The sequence below is a fragment of the Gossypium arboreum genome, chromosome 10, assembly GCF_025698485.1.
Source record: "Gossypium arboreum isolate Shixiya-1 chromosome 10, ASM2569848v2, whole genome shotgun sequence".
In the NCBI taxonomy this organism is placed as follows: domain Eukaryota; kingdom Viridiplantae; phylum Streptophyta; class Magnoliopsida; order Malvales; family Malvaceae; genus Gossypium; species Gossypium arboreum.
Window position 1 is genome coordinate 47,400,941 of NC_069079.1, and position 12,107 is coordinate 47,413,047.

The following is a 12,107-nucleotide window of genomic DNA, read 5'->3' on the forward strand; positions in this document are numbered from 1 at the left end:
AAACCTTTTTAATACATCTCTAAATTATATATATTATATCAATCAGATACTTTAATTATTAAAACTGTTATTTTAACCATTAAATAACATGTAAATTTTTCATATGACATAAGATTATATCACAAAAGATCTTACAAAATTAACAATTTCAATAACGAAAGAACTCGATTGATAGATAGTTTAAAGATGTATTTAGAATGTTCTAAAGTTTGGAGATCAATTTTGAAAGAAAGTCAGAGTTTGAGGATTTCGGTGCAATTAACTCAAAAAATAAACATTTGGTAAAACGAAACATATCTACTAGATGGGCTGGGTTTCATTTTCAGTTTGTATGTGTAAGGAAATTCCAGGATAGTTCCTAGATTTGAAGCTTTTGGGCCTCCACACACTCAAAATGACTTGGATTTACTTGTAGAGACTCAAGGGTGATGCTCTAATCTGCTTAAACAGTTTCATGTTTTAGTAAAACTCAATTTCCAGCTAAATTTGAACTTTTTTTTTAGGAACAATTTCATTATAACTTCTATCCACACCTATTTTATAATTACCCATAATATCTTTTCAACTTATAAATAAGAAGATAATGCTTAAAAATGAAATGGAATTATTGATAAAAAATATTAGGGTAAATTGTCAAAATAGTCACTTTTATTTATCTTAGGTTACGTTTTAGTAACTTATTTTTGAAATGTTACGATTTAGTCACCTACATTATTGTGTTGTAACATTTTAGTCACTAAGCATTAATTGTCATTAACGGTGTAACAAAAATCTGACGTGGCATGTTAAATAATCATTTCAAACGAAAATTTTAGGTTAAATTATACAATTGGTCCCTATATTTTTTTTTCATTTTGAGTAATTTAATTTCTTCTTTTATGTTCTTTGAATTTTTTTCTTTATTTTTTTCATTCTCTTCTCATTCTTCTTCTGTTTTTCTCCATTTTTATTTCTTTTAACGTAATTTTTTATCTCTGTTTTTCTCCATTTTTATTTCTTTTAACGTAATTTTTTATCCCTTCTTCATTTCTTTCAACGTAATTTTTCTATATTTTTCATTTGTTAAAACTACTCTCTATATTTTTATTTTTTGAACAATTTAATTTTTTCTTTTTAGTTCTTTATTTTCCTTTTCTTCTTCCCTTTATTTTTCTCTCTTCTCATATTCTTTACTACTGAAACATAATCTTTACCCACCAAATAAATCAAGTCCTTATTTCTTTCACATGATTCCTAAATTGAACTTTATTAAAATTGATTATCAATCATTCTTAATCAAATCTTGATTTGAATATAACCCAATATTGAAACTAAAATTGGATCTAACTAATCAATATAAAAACAATATCCTTAATCAAATCTAAACATAAATTGAATTTTTATATTCAAAATAATTTTTTTTCTGTTTCCAAATTTTTACAGATTTGTGTAAATTATTCATTTTCTTTTCTGACGAATAAAATTAAGCATACGATAAAATTGATCAAAACCTTCTTGGATATTCCCAAGCAAGCTTGATTAGAAGTTGAGCATGGATGAACTGAAGAGAGAAATGGAGCATGGAACCAAACTGATTTGGGTAAAGTTGAGGGTAAGTTTTGTATAATGGTCGTTTTAGTCATTAAGAGTGTAGAGCTCATTTGAAGAATCCGTGAAACAATGTAGTTTTAAGAGGACGAGAATGTAGTAGGTACAATAGATAAGGTGGAAGTGGGGGTTGGTTAGGAGGTTAAGGGAACGGGCTTAAGAAACTTTGTTGAGGGTGGACTACCATAAGTCACGACTGGTGAGGTATTTGAGTGAGGCGAGCTTGTGGACTAGGTCATTAAGAGATCCAAATTGATTTGTTAAAGCGATGATGGACGATGAAGGTTTGTAATTCTGGGGTGAAAATATGCGAAGCAAATTTTATTTTAGTTTCAGCTTTCGCCTTTTCTTTTTCATAAACACAAAAAAGTTTAAACAAATGGAAAACATAGAAAAACTAAGTTGAAAGAGATGGAGAATGAAGAAAAATAGAGGGAGAAACAGAAGAGAATGAAAAATAAAGAAAAAAAGGAAAGTCAAAAGAACATAAAAGAAAAAAATTAAATTGCTCAAAAAGGAAAAAATACGAGGACCAATTGTATAATTTAATACGAAGACCAATTGTATAATTTAACTTAAAATTTTTGTTTGAAATGATGATTTAACGTGCCACATTAGCTTACTATTACATCGTTAACGGCAATTAACGGCTCAGTGACTAAAATGTTACATTACGTTAACGCAACTGACTAAAACATAGCATTTCAAACATAAATGACTAAATTGTAACTTGAGGTAAACAAAAGTGACTATTTTGGTAATTTACCCAAAACATTAACACTTGCTAGAAGTTGCTAGATCTCTCAATTTTCACTTTAATGTTCCTATTAAATTTTAGAGTGTGTTTCTATTGCTTGTTATATCATTAATAGATTACCTACCTCTATTTTGGCTTGAAAAGCTCATTTTGAACTATTATATAATAAACCACCATTTTTTTTTCTCATTTCAAGACCTTTGGGTCTTTGTTATGCCAATACTCCACATTATCGAGATAAATTTTCTCCTAAAGCCTTTTCTTCAGTATTCATGGGTTACTCTAATGTGCAAAAATGTGATATTCTATTTAACCTTAACAAAAACTTTCTTTTTAAATAGAGATGTGGTTTTTCATGAAACTATTTTTTCATTTAAGCTTCCTACTTCTTCTCTTTTTACTCCACTTGATACTAATTTTTTACCTATCACTTCACCTTGTGCTTCAACAAGTCCTCATTTCTTCGAGTGTTCCTGTAACAGCCCGTTTTCAGTGAAATCAGAATAGTGATTTTGAGACCACAAATCTAACGAGTAAATTATTATTTTTTTATTATTTTAATATTTACGGGATTATATTAAGGTTTTGGTAAAATTTTGTTAAAAAAAATTTGATGTTTGCATTATTAATTAAGTGAAAAAGACTGAATCGTAAAAAGTGTAAAAGTGGAGTTCTATTAGCTAGAAGGGTCAAATGGCTATGAAACTTTAAATTGAATGGACTTAAATAGTAATTAGACCACTTTTATGGTTTGGAGATGTTTATGGCATGGTTTTGAAGAAATTAATAAAGTTTTTAAAGGTTAAAAAGGTAATTAAGTAATTAAAACCTAAAACAAAAGAAAGAAAAAATAAGCATCACCTTCATTTCTTCTTCCTCAACCGAATTTCACCATTAAAGATAGGGCTAGGTTTGGCCAAGCTTCCTTTAGTGCATGTAAGTGTTTTCAAGCCCTATTTTTAATGATTTCTATGTTTTTAAGGTCGTTGTAGTTTAATCTAGCTAGCTCGAGGGTGAATTTATAAAACTGTTAAAGATTGAGGGTTATGCCATAAATTTTTTTGAATGATTCTTGATGTTTACCAGATTATGAATCATTATTGATAAATAAACAAGTTTTGTAAAGTGATTTTTTATGAAATTTGCATTTAGGGATTTGTTTGTAAAAATAGTAAAAGTTCATGAAAAATTAATGAAATGATCATTTCTTTGCGTTGGATTAAGTCCCTAATAAATTTGGTTAGCTTGAAAGGGGGATTAAAATGATTAGATTTCAAATTATGAGCTTAAGAACTAAATTGTGAAAAGTTCAAATGTAAAGGCAAAATAGTAATTTTGTATAAATATGAAATATGGACAAAATTGAATATTAGGAGTATTAAATGGGTTGAAATTGTCTATTTAGATCACAATAGACCACGTACAAACCTAGTTCGAGGCAAAGCAAAAGCTTCGGAATAGCTTGATTTAACCTTCACGCCCCTAGTTGTCGAGGTAAGTTCGTATGAAATGTTGTTATATTCATGTTATTTAAATATATGTTATTATGTATTTATAATGTAATTGAATGATATATATCCAAATCAATACTATGACGATTATCGAGTCCCAGTTGAACCTTAGAAATTCGTAAGATACAAATGACACGTCATTAGGGATTTCATGTTTTGGGTGTTGGTCTTGAATGTCCTACCGAAGGCTGAGGACCTGCATTTATTTCGAATACTTCACAGCTCATGTAAGCAGCATTGTGTAGCTTACATTTCGACCCACAGCTCATGTGAGTAGACCCATTTCATAGCTCGTGTGAGCAATGATGTAAAGGAAATGTTATGGCTATGTAAAGGCACAATTCGTGTGAGCTTTCCCGAGTATCCGACGTAATTTAAGATCGTTCAACAGGTATGAAAAGGAAATGAAATGGTAAGTGTTCAAATGAAATGTATTATGAACCTATGAAAAGGAATGGTGATCCAAATGATGTGAATACATGTTTAAATTACTTGTTATGGATGAATTCATTTGAACCATGTACAAATGCACTAACTTGTGGATTTGATGATGTTGAATAGGCATTGTACAAAGCTCATGGTTTAGTTGGTGTTATAATTATGTTTTTTACATTATACAAATGAAATGGTAAGTTGTGTTTATGTTATACAAGCTTACTAGGCATTAATTGTTTACGTAGTTTCTTTCCTATGTTTTTATAGATTATTGGAAGCTTGATTGGTTTAAAAGCTTGTCAAAGATCTATCACACTATCCAGCATAAATATCGGTAGTTTTTTAATGTTTTGGCGAAGGTTATAATGACATGTATAGGTGAACTTGTAATGGTATTTAGTTGAATGTTTAGTTGATGATTTGGTATGTATAAATTGTGTAAGTTAACTTTGTTGGTACATTTGATGCCTTACTAGTTTGTGTCATTGTGCTATCTTAAGTTGCATGTTTTGAATGATTCATATGGTATGTTTTGAGATGGTATGGTAATTGTCAGGTTGTGGAATGTTGGGTAAGTTTTGAACTAGTAATTGATGATTGAAAGGTGGTGAAATATGCATGTTTAGGTAAGCGTCGTTGTGTGTACTTGAGGTGCCTTTGAATAACATATTGGTTAGTTGAATTAGGGTCTTGAAATGACATATACATATGTATCTTCAGGTATGTTTTGATGTCTTGTAAGTATACACATTTGGTTAAAATGATTATGCATGAAATAGTGTTGGGAATGACTTGATTTTAGGTAAATTTGAGTCCACACGGCATGAGAAACGGCCTGGCGACATAGTCATGTGTGACACACAAGCTAACAACACCGCCGTGTGTCATTTGAGAGTTCCTTTGTATGCAACTCAAAGAGTTACACGGCTTGGCACACGAGCGTGTGACACGGCCGTGTGACCCTACTTAGAAAGTTACACGGGTGAGGACACGGGCTATAACATCCCAAAATAGGGCCTAAACAGAACAGTGGTTGCGAAACCATGAATCCAAGATAGAAAAGTTTATTCTAATTAATTTTTATAATTTATAGAGTGATTAGATGCATGTGTTAGAGTATCGATAGAAAATTTTATAGATAACATGCTTAATTTGCCTACTAGGGCTTAATTGCAAAAGTTGATAAATATGAGTTTTAGATGCTAAAGGCTTAAATTGAAGAGTATAATTGAAGTAGAGGTCCTTAAATGGTAATTAGACCATTAGGTTTTCATCCAAAAAAATGGACATACATAGATAAAAATAACTAATGTTTTAATGAAGGGTATTTTAGTCATTTGGTAATTAAAAGATTAAAAAAGGGAAAAAGATGGCAAAATGTGCCCATCTTCTTCATTAAGCTAAAATTTCAAGGGTTCTTCATAGTTAGGGTTTTGTCAAGCTTCCAAGCTTCATAGTAAGTGATTCCAAGCCCCGTTTTTGAAGTCCCAGTAACTTGATTTAGCTTATTCTAGAATAATTTAACCTAGGGTTCATATTTGGAAAAATACCCATAGGTGAAATGTGTTTATTTTGATGTTTTATGGTAGAAAATGAAGCTTGAAATAATGTTAAACAACTTGAGCTAAGCGATTTTAAGCGAAAATTAGTAAAACAACATAATCGGTAAAAATACCTAACGGTCATAAGTACATGTTAGAGTGGGAATTTGATGTTGTCGTAGGTAAATAAATGATCAACATGTCATAAAACATAAGAATTAGGGATAAAGTGTCATTTCCGAGCCTTAGGGAAAAAGTGTAAATATGCAAAAGTTTAAGGGCAAAATCATAATTTTTCCAAAGTTAGAGTTAAGGACTATTTTGATAAATGTGAATATTAAATAAGTTAAATTTGCTATTATAGATCAAGAAGAATGAAATTCAGGGTTAGCCGAGGAAAGAAAAAGGTTGAGGACTAAATCAAAATATTTGATCGTAGTTTGTATCGAGGTAAGTTTGCCGTTAATAAATGCAATGTTTTATTATTTATAATTAATGATGTTATTTTTCAGCACCTATAAATTTATTTTGTAAATTTATTCCTTGATGATTCAAGCAAAAATTGACGGAGAAATGATACTTAAAAGTCCCGATTGAACCTTGGAATGTGTAGGATACAAATGTCATGACATTAGGGTTTAAGGATACCAAGTAAGACCATGCCAAGGCATGGCATTGGTAATTTTTACAAGGCAAGGAAATCATATAAGACCATGTCAAGACATGGCATTGATAAACTACGATAAGGCAAAGATCCCATGTAAGACCATGCCAAGGCATGGCAATAGTGAGTTCATAAGGCAAGGATACCACGTAAGACCATGTCAAGACATGGCAATGGTAAGTTTAAAAAGGAAAGGTACCCATGTATCCTTAATATTCCAAGTGGTTCAACGGAAAATTTAAAGAGTGTACCAAATGGAAGGTAAGATAAGTCCATGTTCGAAAGGTTCAGGTTATATTGATAATTCATTTAGAATGTTGTTATTTATTTACATGCAAACTTACTAAACTTTATGCTTACTCCCTTTCTTTTATCTCTTTTTTATAGTATCGCAAAGCAAACTCAGAAAATCGTAAGGACGTCAGAGATCGCCTCACACTATCAACGAGCTATCTCGGTATTTTATGACTAGAAATACTTTAAGTTATGGCATGTATAGGGACTTGGCTATTTTATGTGTATGTCCTTATGATATGATTAAAGAATTGCACGTGAATACTTGGTAATAATTAGCTTATGATATAGCTAAATAAGAACATGTTTTGGTATTATGTATGCCTGAATGAGGTTTGATGCAAAGAAATTATGGGGTAAGAGTTGGAGTAAGAGTTGGCCATGGAACAATTAGGAAACAACAGCAGTGACGTGGTTTTGAAAAATCACTAAAAATTGTATAAATGAAATTAAATGGTGAAAGAAATATAGAATTAAATCCTATTGAGTCTATTTTCATAGGAAAGAAACAGAGTAAGCAAATGAAGTCTATATTCTGAGATATTTAAATTTTTGTAAGACTGGTTCAAAGTGACTTTGTGATCCTCTGTTCCAATTTTGGAAAATCACTAGAAATTATACAAAAAGAATTATAAGTCAAAGTTTATATTTATAGACTCCTTAGTGAGCCTATTTTTATTAGAAACAAACACAAATGTTATCTAAGTTTTTTATAATAAGATAATTGATTTTTAGTGAAAAGAGGTAGGGTCCATTGAACTATAAAACATGGGAATCTTTAATGAATAAACTATACTATTTGGCCAAACCAAAAATTCTGGCAAAATTATGGTAAGAAGATATATGAGTTTAGTTTCAAGAAAAATTTACGAATTTAAATTTTGAGTTTTGTAACTCGAGTTATGATAAGTCGTAATTTATACATATTTTTATCTTATGCTTAGCACATTTTTGGATGAATTATCATTAGATTTGTGGAATATGATGTTCCTAATCCTTTAATTTCATGTTTTATACTTAGGTGAGTATAGGAGAGTAAAAAGAGCGAGAAACAGGCCAAAAATAGAGAAAATGGGTCAATATGGGAAATCAGCACGGCTTGGACTTCCTCACACGAGGAGAGCACACGCTCGTGTCTATTTAGCAGACTTTAACACGGCTTAAGCCACCCCACACGGGCGTGGCACACGGCCATCCCCTGTCGAGCCCAAGTCTAGTTCTACTTGAAAAAGGCCACTTTTGAGGGTTTTGAAGCATTCTAAAGCCTATATAAACATCCTAGAAGAGGATTAGAACACACACGGAGTGGGAGGCAAGGAATTACTCGAAGAAAGCCGATTAATCCATCTTAGAAGCCAGATTCTCCTTCAAGACTGAAGATCTCCCGTCAATTTCCTTCAAGGATTTTTGGGTTTCTTTATGTTTTGTTATCATTATTCTTCTGAGATGTTTTCTTTTACACATATGAACTAAATCCTCTAAATACCTAAGGGGGATGAAACCTAAGACGGATCTTGTTACTATTTTCTGAATTATATGATAAATAATTGATTTTTTCTTAATTATGTGTTCTTAATTCTTGCTTTAATATTCCAGGATATCGATTCAAGTATTGATGTGCTTATTCAGAGGAGCAAAAGTCCCTGTCTAATAGTAGATCTAGCATAATTAAGCGGAGTTGATTGCACTCCTAGACATAGGGCAACATAAATCTGTCGGATTAAGGTCAAACCTAATAAAGGAATCCATAGATCGAGTTAATGCAACACTAGGGGTTTTAATTAGAAAGAGATTTTAATTAATCAACCTAGGGTTAGACGTTGTTAGTCTCGAGAGAGATAATAATATAAATTAAGGATTTCTACGGATTGAGTCAAGTGGATAAATCGTCTAGTTTAGAGTCAAATAACAAGTAAAGTCTAGGTGGATTCTTTTTTGGGTATTGTCTAAATCAATCAGTTTTCCTAAAAGTATTTCCCCAATTTACTTCTTGTGCATTCTTAGTTTAGTGAATTAGTTTAGTTTAAAACCACCCTTAAATTCTTAGGCTAGATAATAAAAAGAAGGTTACTTCTTACTTTTATCGTGATAATAGTTAGTTTTCAAGTACGATCAATCATAAATAATAAACTTATCACGCACATCAAGTTTTTGGCGTCGTTTTCGGGGACTAAGATATTATGAACGCTTAATTTTTATTACTTTAGCCATTTATTTTATTGCAATTTAAATTTTACTTTAATTTTGTTTATATTATTGAATTTTCTTTTGTTTTCTTCTGACAGGTTTTTATAGTTTATGACTAGAAGAAACCCGTCAGGACCATTACTTTTTGATAGTGAGATTAAAAGCACAGCTCGCAGAAACTGAAGAGAAATAAGGCGAAGCCTAAGATACATAGAGGAAGAGCAAGAGGACGATATTCACACCACAACTGAGGATATGGCTGAAAATGAGGAAAACCCGCTACCTCCTGCGATTACTGCTGATCCAGTAAATCAGAATCCTGCTCCTCGTACTATGTACGGTTATGCTAAACCTAACTTAACAAGAACTGAATCGAGTATAGTTAGACTTGCTGTTGCTGCAAATAATTTTAAACTGAAACCTAACATAATTCAAATAATACAACAGTTTGTTCAGTTTGATGGTTTGCAAGACGAGGATCCAAACACTCATTTAGTGAATTTTCTGGAACTCTGCGACATATTTAAAATCAATGACATTTCTGATGATGTCATTTGCCTTCTGTTATTCCCCTTTTCATTAAGGAATAAGGCTAAACAGTGGTTGAACTCGTTACCACGAGGGTCAATCACTACTTGGGAACAAATGACCAAAAAATTTTTACTTAAATATTTTTGCCGGTTAAAATGGCTAAATTGAGGAATGATATCTCTTCTTTTGTGCAAATGGATCTAGAAACTCTTTATGATACATGGGACAGATACAATGACCTATTGAGAAGGTGCCCTCACCATGGGTTACCTTTATGGTTACAGGTTCAGACTTTTTACAACGATGTGAACCCCTCAACAAGGCAACTGATCGATGCAGCCGTCGATGGAACTTTAAACAACAAAACACCTGGAGAGGCTTATGAATTTATTGAAAAGATGTCACTGAATAACTATCAGTGGCAAGTCATGAGAATAAAGCTGACAAAAGCAGCTGGTGTTTTCAACCTCGACGTGGTCACTATGCTGTCAAACCAGGTAGAACTTTTAAATAAAAAGATTGATGGTTTATATGGTTCTACTTAGGTATATCCAGTGATGAGATGTGATTCAAATGGAGGAATGCACAACCCAGATTTTCCACTCTTCAACCTGACACTGAGGAAAAACAAGTTCACTACATGAGTAATAACTCTAGACCTCAAAACAACTCATATAGTAACACTTACAATGCAAGTTGGAGAAACCATCCCAATTTCTCATGGGGTGTCCAAGGAAATCAAAGGCCACAACATCTTCCGGGTGTTCAACAACCACCTTACCAACAGGAAAAGAAACTGAACCTGAAGGAGATGTTAACGAAATTCATAGCAGTATCTGAAACACATTTCCAAAACACCGAGACAACTTTTAAAAATCAGCAAGCATCAATTCAAGGGCTCAAGAATCAAATAGGCCAGTTGGCAAAGATGATTTATGAACGACCACAAGGTAGTTTGCCGAGAAATACTAAAAATAACCCAAGGGAGCAGCTTAATGCAATTACTGTTCGAGATGAAGAAGGGTTAGTGGAATCTGAACCAGAACCAAGGTAATGAATTGTGGTAAGTAAAGGTAAGGATGAGGTGGACCACAGTGAGAAAAAGGCGGTAAGTAGAGAATATAAACCTCGAGTGTCATACCCCAGTGCGACAAGGAAAGACCTCACAGACGAACAATTTGGTAAATTCCTTAAATTATTAAAGAAATTACTTATCAACTTACCGTTTATTGAAGTTCTTTCGCAGATGCCAAACGCAGTTAAATTTTTAAAGGAGCTTTTAGTAAATAAGCGGAAGTTGGATGATACGTTGCATGTGGAGTTAAGTGCAGTTTGCTCAGCCATTCTATAGAATAAGCTACCCAATAAATTGAAAGATCCAGGGAGTTTTACGATTCCTTGTTTAATTGGTAGTTTAGACGTTAATAATGCATTGGCTGATTTAGGGGCAAGCATTAATGTCATGCCCTATAAAATGTTTAAACAACTAGGTCTTGGGAAACCCAAACAAACTAGGATGAGCATTCAGTTAGCAGATAAAACCATTAGATTTCCTAGGGGTATCATTGAAGACGTTCTTGTCAAAATCGATAAATTTATATTCCCAATTGATTTTGTTGTTCTAGACATGGAAGAGGATAGTGACGTACCTTTGATTTTAGGACGGCCCTTTTTAGCAACTACTAGAACTATTATTGATGTTGGTACAGGTGAACTCACACTTCGTGTGGGTGATGAAACAATCACTTTTCAAGCTCGTAATTCGAGTAACACATCGAATATTGAGGGTGGTTGTATAAATCATGCTACTAATACTGATCATGTGGTGCAACCTTCTTTGCAGGAAACACGTTCGAAGAGCATACATGAGCCATGTTCAAGTAACAATAAAGGAACCATCTATGAAGAGCGAAGGCTACAAATCGAGGAACTAGATGAATGGCGTACATAGAAATCGAGAACACATGATAAACCAAAGCCACACCATGATGGACTCAATGTTTTATCAAATCAACTTAAGGTTGGAGACAAAGTACTATTAGATGCTGCAGACCCTCATATTACCACTTTTGAACCCAATGGAGTAATCCCTTTTACGGTACTTAACATTTTCCCATATGGTACAGTCGAGGTAACTTATTCCAAATTCGGCACTTTTAAAGTTAAAACATTATTTTGATAAAATTGATAGCAGGAATGAGGAGTGTAAACTCTTCGCACCACCATGACCACGCAACAGAGAGGTAAGTCGAGCTTAGACTCTAAATAAGCGCTTCTCGGGAGGCAACCTGAGCACTAACGGTGTTGATTTCTTTAAATTTTAGTTTTTAACATCTAAATCATTAACTGAGTCATTAAACACAGGTTTTCCAAATCCACACGGCCAGGCACACAGGCGTGCCTTAGGTTGTGCTCATACCACGGGTGGTAACACGGCTGTGCTATAAGGCCGTGTGGAAATAGAGTAAAATTTTTCCCAAAACATGGGATTCGATACGTTTCCGCGATTGTGCGACATGGTCGTGGGCAATCCTGCCAAAATAATACGGGCATGCGTATATATACACAGGAGTGGGAGAAGCGAATGAAGCAGGACACGA

At 32.9% G+C, this 12,107-nt stretch overlaps 1 non-coding gene across 1 annotated transcript; it reads right to left on the reverse strand.

Annotated features, from left to right (window-relative positions):
* Positions 1-9,668: 9,668 nt before the first annotated feature.
* On the reverse strand, positions 9,669-9,775 carry LOC128283238 (small nucleolar RNA R71). Its single transcript, XR_008273580.1, has one exon. It is a non-coding gene; the product is annotated as a small nucleolar RNA R71 (small nucleolar RNA).
* Between the last annotated feature and the right edge of the window lie 2,332 nt (positions 9,776-12,107).